The 12,394-nt window shown below is 41.8% G+C and overlaps 1 protein-coding gene across 11 annotated transcripts in view; it reads right to left on the bottom strand.

Moving 5' to 3' along the window:
• Positions 1–12,394, bottom strand: part of KIF16B (kinesin family member 16B) — a 314,911-nt gene that overhangs the window by 269,426 nt on the left and 33,091 nt on the right. The gene's annotated exons all lie outside the window — the stretch shown is intronic.

Below are 12,394 nucleotides of genomic sequence, written 5' to 3'. Positions count from 1 at the left end.
GCAGCCCCACTCACCTTGTTACAAAGAGAAAGATACCTTAGCCCCCTACACAAGATGCAAACCAAAAAGAAAACTGGAGTGGTTACAAGCAGGTGCTTCTTCCAGAAGCAGCCAGGGCACTGTTCCCTCCTCCTACCTTCTTTCTACATCTGTTCAGAAACTGCATTTCTCAGAAAACAGCAGAACAGGAGGACTCCTTAAGAGTACAGTTCCCTAGAATAAATGACCATACATTTACCCAATGGAGTGTGACGCCACTGAACAAGGAATGAGGAATATCTCTATATCCTGTTATGGCGTGGCCACTGGGATATACTGTTCGGTGGAGACAAAAGATGGAGAAAATCTATGTAGAAAAATACAAATTATATTTTAAAACTTTTTTAAAACCTATGAATTTTTCAAAAGGCTACCTGGGAAAAAAAGGGAAATTGAGGATAAGGATTTGGGGCGGACAAGGGACGTGGACAAGGATAGAAGCTAGATTTCAGCAAATATACTTTGATCTGGAGGTCATCTTTAGAATGATAAAAATAATGTATGCAAAAATGAAACAAAAATGTTTAAAAACAAGCTAAAATTCAGAAGTAAGTTGAAGCAAATGAATCTAGTTATATACCACAAAGTGAGAAATTATTTCAATTATGACTCTATAGAGGAATTTGACCATACTGTAATGAGATATATCCTTAAAAAAAAAAAGAACTACAAAGAAATCTTAAACCATTTTTAGTAATCATATTTTTGGTGGTAATGTAAGTGTCATTATTCTGAGATTTCTGTCTGTGTACTATGGGACATTACAAGAGTAATTATGTTGGTGCCCTAGAGAACCAAGGTTTTTGAAGTGGCTGAATGAGATACAAACATAAGTTTGATGAGGTTAAGTAAAAACTGTAGTCTTGGCCAAGCTACAGTTGGCTCAGGCCTGTAATCTCTGCACTTTAGGAGGCCGAGGCGGGCGGTTCACCTGAAGTCGGGAGTTCAAGACCAGCCTGACCAACATGGAGAAACCCCATCTCTACTAAAAATACAAAATTAGCCAGGCATGGTGGCGCATGCCTGTAATCCCAGCTACTCCGTAGGCTGGGGCAGGAGAATCGCTTGTACCCGGGAGGCGGAGGTTGCAGTGAGCTGAGATCGTGCCATTCCACTCCAGCCTGGGCCAACTCTGTCCCAGAAAAAACTGTAGTCCTGAATCTAATTGGAAGGAGTAGCAGAAACTTCATCTTTCATCCAAAATTAAAAAAACAAACAACTCCCTTGCTTTGTCCATTGAAAAGGCCTAGAATCTTATGCTCAAATTACAGCCTATAAATACCATTTTCCACTAAAATAAGTCAGGGTTCCTTGGAGAAGTGACTCAATCCAAATATTGAACCATTTCCTCACACAATAAAGCAGGAACACTAACACAGGTCACTAGGGCTGTGGCGGGCACCTTGTAACATGGCTCCCAGTGATCGCCCAGTACTCACACCCTGGTGTGTATGATCCCTGCCCTTGAGTGTGGGCTGGACCTAGTGAGTCACTTCTAATGACTACAACCCAAACACACCCAAGTGATGGTCTGTCACCTCCCAGGTGGGCTTTCAAGACTGTGACTTCTGTCTTGCTGGCTCTCTCTTCTCCCTTCTCTCCTAGAGCCCGGGCAGTGCGAAAAGCCAGGGATGACAGAGTGAGGACCCCTGTGGACAGACCCAGCCAGCAGGAAACAGGGTCCTACCAGCAGCACGCCAGACAGCCTGGCAGGGCACGCTCCCCAAGCCCACACAGGGACATGACGATGAAACATGACTGGGCAGCCGCCTGGCACCCTGACTGCAGTGCTAGGGGAGAGCCAGAGTCAGAAGACCCTGCTAAACCCCACCCAGATTCCTGACCCATAGAAACTCTGAGATAATACAGGCTGCGTTTTATTGTTGTTGTTGTTGTTTGGTTTTTTTGAGACAGAGTTTCACTTCTGCCGCCCAAGCTGGAGTGCAGTGGCATGATCTCAGCTCACTGTAACCTCCACCTCCTAGGCTCATGCGATTATCCTGCCTTAGCCTCCCAGGTAGCTTTGACTACAGGTACGCACCACTGCACCTGCCTAGTTTTGTATTTTTTGTAGATGGAGTTTTGCTGTATTGCTCAGGATGGTCTCAAACTCCTGAGCTCAAGCAATCCACCCGCCTCGGCCTCCCAAAGTGCTGGGATGACAAGCGTGAGCCACTATGCCTGGTCAATACATACTGTTTTAAGCCCCTAAGTTTTGGGGTAATTTGTTATACACTAAAAGAAAACTAATACAAGGACCCTGTCAAAAGGACTGAGGAACCAACCTGCATAAGTTCCTGCTGCCCAAAGTTGAGAAATCTAGGCAGCAAAAAAACTAAAAACCAACTGAAATACATAGATATTTAAGCACATAAACTCATAACTTAAAAATAAAAACTCAACGGTCCCCTCTGAAGGATCAAAGGATCTGTCTCATTATTTTGAAAACTGTTAAAAGAAAGAATCAAGCATTTATCTTGCATTTCCAAAACTATCTGTACTTCAAGTAACCAAATAACTGTGAAAGAAAGTTTCTCCTTTAGAGATATTCCTGCTAAAAAAAAAAAAAAAAGAAAAAAAAAAGAATAACAAAATTAAAATATCATTTCATCACCACCAGGGAATTAATAGCTCTAGGGAGGAGGGACCACCAATGGTTACCAGGCCAGCCACTGTGAAGTACCAACGCCACTGCCCCAGGGTTCCTGTCCTTCCCTCGCAGGGATGGCCTGGCTCTGACCTATAGCTGCCCTACAGGGAACCAGCAGCAAAGACTAGTGTAAGTGGGAACATGCCAATATCCTCAGGCAAGGGAATCAGCAAAATCCAGCCTGTGGGAAAGGCGGCAGGGTAAATGACACAGCATATTCCAAATTATGACAAATTGCAAAGAATATAAAGATGGAAGGGAAATCTAAAGCTAAAAAAGATATTAAAAACATATCAACCAACTGGATCCCAATTCAAACAGAAAAAGCACTTTAAAAATGGTAACCATTTGGGAGGCCGAGGCAGGCGGATCACCTGAAATCAGGGTTCGAGACCAGCCTGGCCAACATGGCGAAACCCCACCTCTACTAAAAAGACAAAAAACAGCCGGGCGTGGTATTGGGTGCCTGTAATCCCAATTACTTGGGAGGCTGAGGCAGGAGAATCGGTTGAATCCAGGAGGGAGAGGTTACAGTAAGCCGAGATCATGCCATTGCACTCCAGACTGGACAACAAGAGTGAAACTCTGTCTCAAAAAGGAAAAAAAAAAAAAAATTATAACTTACATAGGGAAATGTTAACATTGACTAGATATTTGATGATGTTAAGGAATTATTACTAATATTGTAGGTATGATAACAGTATTATGACTTTTAAAAAAACCTTCTAGAGATACATATTGAAATATTTACAAATCAAATGATATGTTGCCTAGGATTTACTTCAAAATAATCCACGTATGGGGAAACCAGCTAAGGGGTAACATCTTGGCCAGCTCAGATGAAGACAGACAAAATAAATATCAGTTGTGAACAATTAAACCCAAAAAGCATTTGCAGTAAACACCATTCGGGAACTACGGCGGATTCCCAGGGCCAAGTTTAACATTTCCAAGCCTGAAAAGTGCTTCCACTCCAACCCACCAGGAGTTGGACAATTCCATTGTGGACCCAAAAGTAAGAACTGCTTCAAGGACACCCCATGTTCATGTGGCTGCAAAACAAATACTTCATAAAACTAAACCTTTCCTACAGCATTCAACTACCAAAGCATGTCCTGCTCAACAAGAGAACAAACCACCTGGGTTTACTTATATCACAGACAGCCACCTCTAGATTCCTCCCATTCCCACACGGGTCATTTCTCAGTCAATCCCTAACCGCATGTGTCTAGAGCTTTCATCTTACAACCACTATTATCAACAAATACCTCTCATGAACACAAAATCATCCAGCTACATAGAAATATTAGAAGTGATCGTGGTATTGCTCATATTGACTTGTCAATTCTTGCCTATAAAATGAAGTAATGTGGCTCATACTATGCCCACCACTCCTGCTGGAAGCCAGAGACTCCATAATTCACCATCTCAGAACCTCACACCTTTGGAGCAGCTCAATTTAAAGGGCCCTCCCACATGATCATGTACTCTAACCTGCAGGTAACCAGGGCAGTGTGTTCCTAGTTTTAAATTAACATCCATTCTATAAAAGCACTAGGAGAGATACTGACTGAAAGACTGTTACACAATATGATTGTCTTTTTATTAGCCACTTCTAAAATGAAAACTGAAGATGCAGGTAGGTTTCAAAGGTTTCACAACCTCCCTGAAATCCTATGCACTGGGATGAGTGGGTGGGAAGGGGGATGAGGAGCAGGAGGCAGGTTCACTATTCTAAGGGTCCACAGCTTTCCTCAGTTTCTCAAAGAGTTCCATCACCCTAAAAGATAGGAATCCCTGCTCTGACCCTTAATGCTCAAAATATGCTCCAGGAACCAGCAACATCAGTGGCTCCAGGGAAGCTTGACAGAAATGAGGGTTCTCAGGCCCCACCTAAAACCTACTGAATAGGAACCTACATTTTAACAAGAACTGTAAATGATTCTGATGAACATTAAAATTTAAAAAGCACTGCTCTGACGTTGTACTTAATATGACATAGTAATAAATGGGTATTAGGTTTACCCTTATGAAATAAACTCTACAATATTATCTACTTCTTATACTGGGAAACTCATTAGCCTTTGTTCTTTGACTTTTAAGTTTTATTTTTAAAATCACGTGACAGGATATGGCTGGATATACCATAAGTCAGCTAATACTGTCTCTGTTCTCTGCTCTTAAGTTGTAAGTGCCTTCTGACCAAGAGCAGTAACTGCTGACATAATCTGATGAAAAATGTCATGTGAATGTCATGACACTCAGGTTCCCTCATTCTCACCCTACCAAACCATGAGTGAGTTTCTAGCCCTTTCTATTCCCAGACTGTGTTTCCCAATGTCAATCTAACGCTATAGCCAGTAATTTAAAGTCCTATCAAAAAATAATTACAGGTCATCAAAATTAAGATGGAGGCCATCTGTTTCAGAAAAGAAATTTCACAAATAATTTCCTAGCTTGATTCCTTCTTTAAGCATAAAAACTGAAAGTTTAAAAGAAAAAAAAAAAGTGGCTGGGCGCAATGGCTCCCGCCTGTAATCCCAGCACTTTGGGAGGCTGAGGCAGGTGGATCACAGGTCAGGAGTTCGAGACCAGCCTGGCCAACATGGCAAAACCCCATCTCTACTAAAAATACAAAAATTAGCCGGGCATGGTGGCGGGCTCCTGTAATTCCAGCTACTCAGGAGGCTGAAGCAGGAGAATCACTTGAGCCCGGGGGACGGAGGTTGCAGTGAGCTGAGGATCACGCCACTACACTCCAGCCTGGATGAAAGAGCAAAGTTTCATTTCAAAAACAAAAAAAAACAGGATCTTTAATCTTATTCTTAGTATTTATAACAAAGATACTGGCTAGAGTTTTAGCCATAAAGAGCAAATCTCTTCCTAGTTCCTGAAAACACTTCTAGAAAAGCCAATGTATTTTTTACTGTTGAGTTGAGTTCCTTGTACATTCTGGACATGAGTCCCCTATGAAATGAGTAGCTTACAAAAATGTTTCCCTATTCAACAGGTTGTCTCTTCACTCTGTTTCTTTTGCTGTGTAAATGTTTTTTAGTTTAACATAGCCCCTGTCTATTTTTGGTTTTGCTATCTGTGCTTCTGAAGTCTCCCCCATAAAGTCTTTGTCTAGAACAATGTCCTGAAGAGCTTTCCCTATGTTCTCTTCTAGTAGCTTTGTAATTTCAGTTCTTACGTGAAAGTCTTTAATCCACCTGGAGTTGACTCTTGTATACTAGGGTGAAATGATATCTCTTTGTGAGGTCACTGTGAGGTCAGTGAGAGAGGGAGGTCGTGTTTCTTTCTTCTGCATGTTCTTATCCAGTTTTCCCAGCATCATGAAGAGAGCCCTAATGTATGTTCTTGGCGGCTTTGTCAAAGATCAGTTGAAAACACGTGGATTTATTTCTGGGTTCTCTGTTCTGCTCCATTGGTCCATGTGTCTATTTTTATATAATACCAATACCATGCTCTTTTGGTTACTACAGACTTTTAATATATTTTGAAGTCAGGTAGTATGATGACTTCAGCTTTGTTTTTGCTTAGGGTTGCTGAGGCTATTCAGGCTCTTTTTTGGTTCCATACAAATTTTAGAATTTTTTTTTTTCTATTTCTCTGAAAAACAATGTTGGTATTTTGATAGGGATTGCACTGAAATTGTAGATTGCTTCGAGCAGTATGGTCATTTTAACAACATTAATTCTTCTGGTCCATGAGCATGAGATGTCTTTCCATCTGTTTGTGTCCACCTCAATTTCTTTCATCAGTATTTTGCAGTTTTCCTTGAAGAGATCTTTCACCTTCTTGGTTAAATGTATTCCTAAGTATTTTTCTTTGGTAGCTATGGTAAATAGGATTGCCTTCTTCATTTCCTTCTCAGCTATTTCATTATTGGTATATACAAATGCTATTGACTTTTGTAGGCTGATTTTTTATCCTGCAACTTTATTAAATTCATTCTTCAGTTCCAAGAGTTTTTAGGTGAGGTCTTTGGTTTTTCTAAATATAATATCATGCTATCTGCAAGGAAGGACAATTTGACTTCCTCTTTTCCAATTTGGATGCCTTGTATTTCTTTCTCTTGCCTCACTGCTCTGACTAGAGCGTACAGTATTATCTTCAATATGAGTGGTGAAAGTGGGCATCCTTGTCTTCTTCCAGTTCTAAGAGAAACAAATTTCATCTTTTCCCCATTCACTACAATGTTAGCTGTGGGTTTGTCATATATAGTCTTTATTATTTTGATAACTAATCCCATTAAAAATAAGCAAAAGACATGAAGAGACATTTTTCAAAAGCAGACACACAAATGACCAACAGATAATATGAAAAAAAAAAAGCTCAGTGTCACCAATTATCAGGGAAATGCAAATCAAAACCACAAAGAGAGATCATTTTACCCCAGTTAGAATGGCTATTACTAAAAAGACAAGAAATAACAGATGCTGGCAAGCATGCTGAGAAAAGAGAACTCTTAGACACTATTGGTGGGAATCTGAATTAGTACTATGGAAAACAGAATGCAGATTTCTTTAAAAATTAAAAATAAAACTGCCATGCAATCCAGAAATCTGACTACCGGGTATTTATCCAAAGGAAAAGAGATCAATATATTAAAGGGATAACTGCACTCCCATGTTTATTGAAGCACTATTCACAACAGCAAAGATGTGGAACCAACCTAAGCGTCCAACAATTAATGAATGGATCAAGAAAATGCAGTATATATACACACAATGGAATACTGCTGAGCCATTAAAACGAATGAAATTATGTCATTTGTCGCAATGTGGACAGAACTAGGGGTCATTATGTTTAGTAAAATAAGCCAGGCACAGAAAGACAAATATCACAAGCTCTCACTCATATGTGGGAGATTAAAAAGTTGATCATATGGAGGTAGAGAGTAGAATGATAGATATCAGAGGCTGGAATGCGTGTATGAGGGTGGGAGTAGTGAACAGAGGTTGGTTAATGGGTACAAACATAAAGTTGGATAGAAATAATAAGTTCTAATGCTTGTAAGCAAAGCAGGCTGACTATAGTGAACAACAATGTATTGTAGTCTTCAGAATAGCTAGAAAAGAGGACTTGAAATGTACCCAACACATAGAAATGATACTCCAGTGATGGATATCCCAAACACTTTGATTATTACATATTCTAATACACATACCCCATAAATATGGACACAAATATCAAGTTTGTCAAAAAAATGTTTAGAAGTAAAACCAAAACCAGTGTGACATCTATGATGGTTGGAGCTATTAAGTGTTGAAACTAATTCTTTGTTATACATCTTCCTTTGTAGATTGCGGGAGAACTGTTGAACTTCCAAATACCTCAAAGATGAAAGAAAGGAAGAAGGCAGGCTCCAGTACTTCCTCCCCATCCACACCCTGCGAACCAACCCTGCTCAGCCCCCTTCATCCACTGGAGACTGTGGCTTCTGCTCTTGGTCTTCTCTTCACCCCTAGGGGCTTTAACTGTCATAGGTGACTTCAGAGTCCATGTGACACTCCATCATATAAACTTACCCCCAACTCCTCTACCCAATATTCAATTACCTAGTCCCTTCCAATCTACCACCTGTTGAACTGAATCAGATCTCCCCACTTTGAAGGCCCTGTCCCAGGTCAGGCTATCCCCACCTCTAGTCTCTTTGCCTCCAGCCTCATCCTCTCTCACACACACTCCATTCTCTGCTGCCAGAGAGAGCCTTCATAATACACATCTCACCACGAGGCTTCCCTGCTTTAAACTCCTTTAGTGACTTCCCAAAGACTACAGGATAAAGTCCAACTCTCAGTGCTACTATACAAAGTCCTTCATGATCTGACCCTAACTGACATTTCTATTCCAGCACTATATCCTGCCCCATCCTCTTCCCATGGTCAACTCCCAACCATCCCTCTAAATTCGGCTCAGACTTCACATCCTCTGTAGGGCCTTCACCAAGCCCTCTATCCCATCCCCTAGTTTACATGGCACTCCGGCTTGTCTCACCCACCAGACTGCTAACTTTTTAAGAGTAAGGACTCTGCCTGTCTGGGTTTATATCCCCAGCCTCTGGCACATTGCCTGCAACCTTGAAGTGCTCCTAAAATGGCTGTTAAATGTGATGAACTTTCTGAAACATTGAACAAATGGCTCTTACCCCAGTGTACTCCTTACCACAATCATCCTCTTCCCACGCTGGTCTCCCTGTTTGCCCCCTACATTCTTGGTTCTTGCCTTCCCACATACTATAGTATCTTCCCACTTCCCACCCATATGTTCTTTTTCTTTTTTTTTTTTTTTTTTTGAGACAGGGTCTGGCTCTGTCACCAGGGCTAAATTGCAGTGGCGCAATGTCAGCTCACTGCAACCTCCGTCTCCTGGGTTCAAGCAATTCTCGTGCCTCAGCCTCCCGAGGAGCTGGGACTACAGATGTGCACCACCATGCCTGGCTAATTTTTGTATTTTTAGTAGAGACGGGGTTTCTCCATGTTGGCCGGGCTGCTCTCGAACTCCTCCCTGGCCTCAAGCGATCCACCCACCTCGGCCTCCCTAAGTGCTGGGGTTACAGGCATGAGACACCATGCCCAGCCATACCCACATTTTCAAGTAAGGCTTGTCTTGGGTCCAGTTTGACTCACCTCCTCCTGATAAACCATTAGAAACAACACCCCCTCATACACCTACCTAGTTCATCTCACCTGCATAGCTTTATTCCTGCTGATGTCATCTCTCCAATGAGTCCAGAGAACCCCAGAGAAGCCCAGCTTCCTTCACATCCACACTCTGAGTCCACTAAGCACACGGGCACCACCCATAGTCAGCACTGACTGCTTCGTCTCGTAATTCTTCAGCTAAAACTACAACGCCAGACACTGAGATTACCCAGCCTCTCAGGTCAATTTCCTCTGACATTTAAGAAACACAGCAAATAAATCTTGACATTCTTCTTATATTGTAGAAAATAAATAATCCTAAGATATTATTTGACATTAATTTGATAATAGGGAAAAATGAACTATGTTGCTCCCTGGCCACTTTGGTGAATTGGATTTCTCAACCGAAAAGCCAATTACGGCCCCTTCATATAAATAAGTAATTTATTTGAAAGGTCTGGAAACTAGATGATAAGATGCTACAAATGAGCCAGCTGGAGTACATATACTTAGTTATAGATCAATATGGGGGGAGGAGGATGAAAGGAAAGGAAAAGATTTAAAATACTCTACCAGGAAAAGAGATAAATTACGTCAGCATTCAGATACATGAGTTAGAAGAACATTTACTTTTTAAAAAAATCCTATTGATACAGTTTCTACATTTGTCCCCACACAAATCTTATGATGAACTGTAATCCCCAATGCTGGTGGTGTGGCCTGGTGGGAGGTGACTGGATCACAGGGGTGGATTTCTCATGAATGGTTCAGCACCATCCCCTTGGTGTTGTCCTTGCACTGAATGAGTTCTTGTGAGATCCGGCTGTTTAAAAGTACATGACACCTCCCCTCGCCTCACTCTTGCTCCCATTCTCACTATGCGATGTGCCTGCTCCTGCTTTACCTTCAGCCATGAGCCTGAGGCCTCCTGAGAAGCAGATGCCACTATGCTTCCTGTATAGCCTGCATAGGAACCAATGCAAATGAGCCAATTTAACTTCTTGTCTTACAAATTACCCAATCTTAGGTATTTCTTTAGAGCAATGCAAGCACGGCCCAACAGGAAAAATTGGTATCAAGCAGTAGGGCATTGCTATAGAGATACCTGAAAAGATGGACACAGCTTTGGAACTGGGTAACAAGAGGTTTGAAGAGCCCGGAGAGCTCAGAAGACAGGAAGATGAGGAAAAGTGTGGAACCTCCAAGAGACTGGTTAAATGGTTGTGACCAAAATGCTGATAGTGATACAAACAGTGAGAGCCAGGCTGCCGAGGTCTCAGGTGGAAATCAGGAAGTCACTAGGAACTGAAGCCAAGGTCATCCTTGTTATGCCTTAGCAAAGAACTTGGCTGCATTGTGTCTATGCCCTAGAGATCTGTGGGAGTTTAAACTGGGGTGAGACCTAGGGATCTGTTGCGGGGAAATTTTCTAAGCAGTGAATGACTTCTCGTGAGATCTGGCTGTTCAAAAGTGTGTGACACCTCCCCCCACCCTTGCTCCCATTCTTGCCATGTGACATGCCTGCTCCCCCTTCTCCTTCCATCATGAGTGAAAGCTTCCTGAGGCCTCCCCAGAAGCAGATGCTGCTATGCTTCCTGTACAGCCTGCAGAACCATGAGCCAATTAAACCTCTTTTCTTATAAATTACCCAGTCTCAGGTATTTCTTTATTGCAATGGAAGAACAGCCTAACAGACCTATGTTAATTCAAATATCTTGAAGATATTTTTAAGTTATTCAGCAATTCAAATCGATTCCATTCCCTCAGGTGATGATATCTGGTCACTCCATAATAAACAGCTAGACCCAGTGATGTTGGGATCTCTAAACTGAGCCATTAGCCTGGAAGATTCTAAAGAGTGACTTACTCACCATGACTTCTGAAATAAACCTGCATCCCAACTGCACCTTAAAAGTTACATACTATGAACCAATATTTAACTGCGTTCATTTTGGTGGCAAGACACTTGATAGCAAAAATGAAAATAAAAACTATACTTTAAAAAACAATACATGAGCTCCGTGTATACTAATATGGAAAGAAGTCCAAGGAACCCTGTAAGTGGAAAAGCAAGCAGCAAAACAGTGTGCAGATGACAATCAAGTTTGCAGCTCAATAAACAGATTAATAAAGCCATATAATATGCACATGTATGATTCTAGATGCACAAAACATTTCTGAACATTTCTGAAAGGATAAACAGGAAGCTATTCACAGTGGTGACCTCTGGAGAGTGAGTGGGAGCAGGGCTTCAGGGGATGAGAAAATGAACTTAAACATTCCACTGCTGGAATTCATTTTAGCAAGATTTGATACTCCTTCTACAGTTAAAATAAATTTAGTTAATTAAAAGACAAAAGTCCCTGTTTTGAAATTCTGGGTGGCTCTTCATGCTCTAGAACAAGGTCTACATCCTTATGTGGCATAAAAGCAAAAGCTACTGACCCTCCTCTCCTGATGACACGGCCATAAAACAGACAGCTCCTCGTGCCCTTGTACTTTCACACCTTCCCACGGTACCGAGTATCCTCATGCACTGCCTACATCTGCCTCTGCTGGTCGCCATCCCTCTGCATTTCCACATCGTAAAATGATACCCACATTCAAAACTAGTCCCAGTACCCCTTTCTCACAAAGCATCCTAATACCCTAGCTCCATGAATTAGTTCCTCTGTTCCACCCAAGACAGCTTCTCTTTTACTCTTGTATTAGGTTCCAAATAAAATACAGGAAGCCCAATTAAACTGAATTTCAGATAATACTTAATTTTATATTATGACTATGTCCCAAATATTGCATGAGGCTTCCTCATGCTGTTTTTGCTTGCTAGGTCTGACACGCTGTTTCTTACCCAGTGGTCTGCACTCATCAAGTGCTTCCACAGTTAGATGCAGATGTATTTGCCTCCCTACCCCAAGCCCAGAAAGCAAGCACCCCGAGTCTACAGTAATGCCTGCACCTTCAGTACCCAGCAAAGTGGCAGAGGCTCCGTAAATTTGTGTCACCTCACCTATCTCAGGGTCTGAAGACAAACTCAGGGAGAGCTAGTCTCCTC

This window comes from Macaca fascicularis, chromosome 10 (genome assembly GCF_037993035.2).
Source record: "Macaca fascicularis isolate 582-1 chromosome 10, T2T-MFA8v1.1".
In the NCBI taxonomy this organism is placed as follows: Eukaryota; Metazoa; Chordata; class Mammalia; order Primates; family Cercopithecidae; genus Macaca; species Macaca fascicularis.
The sequence above is the reverse complement of the archived record's forward strand: the minus strand, read 5'-3'. Positions and strand labels throughout refer to the sequence as shown.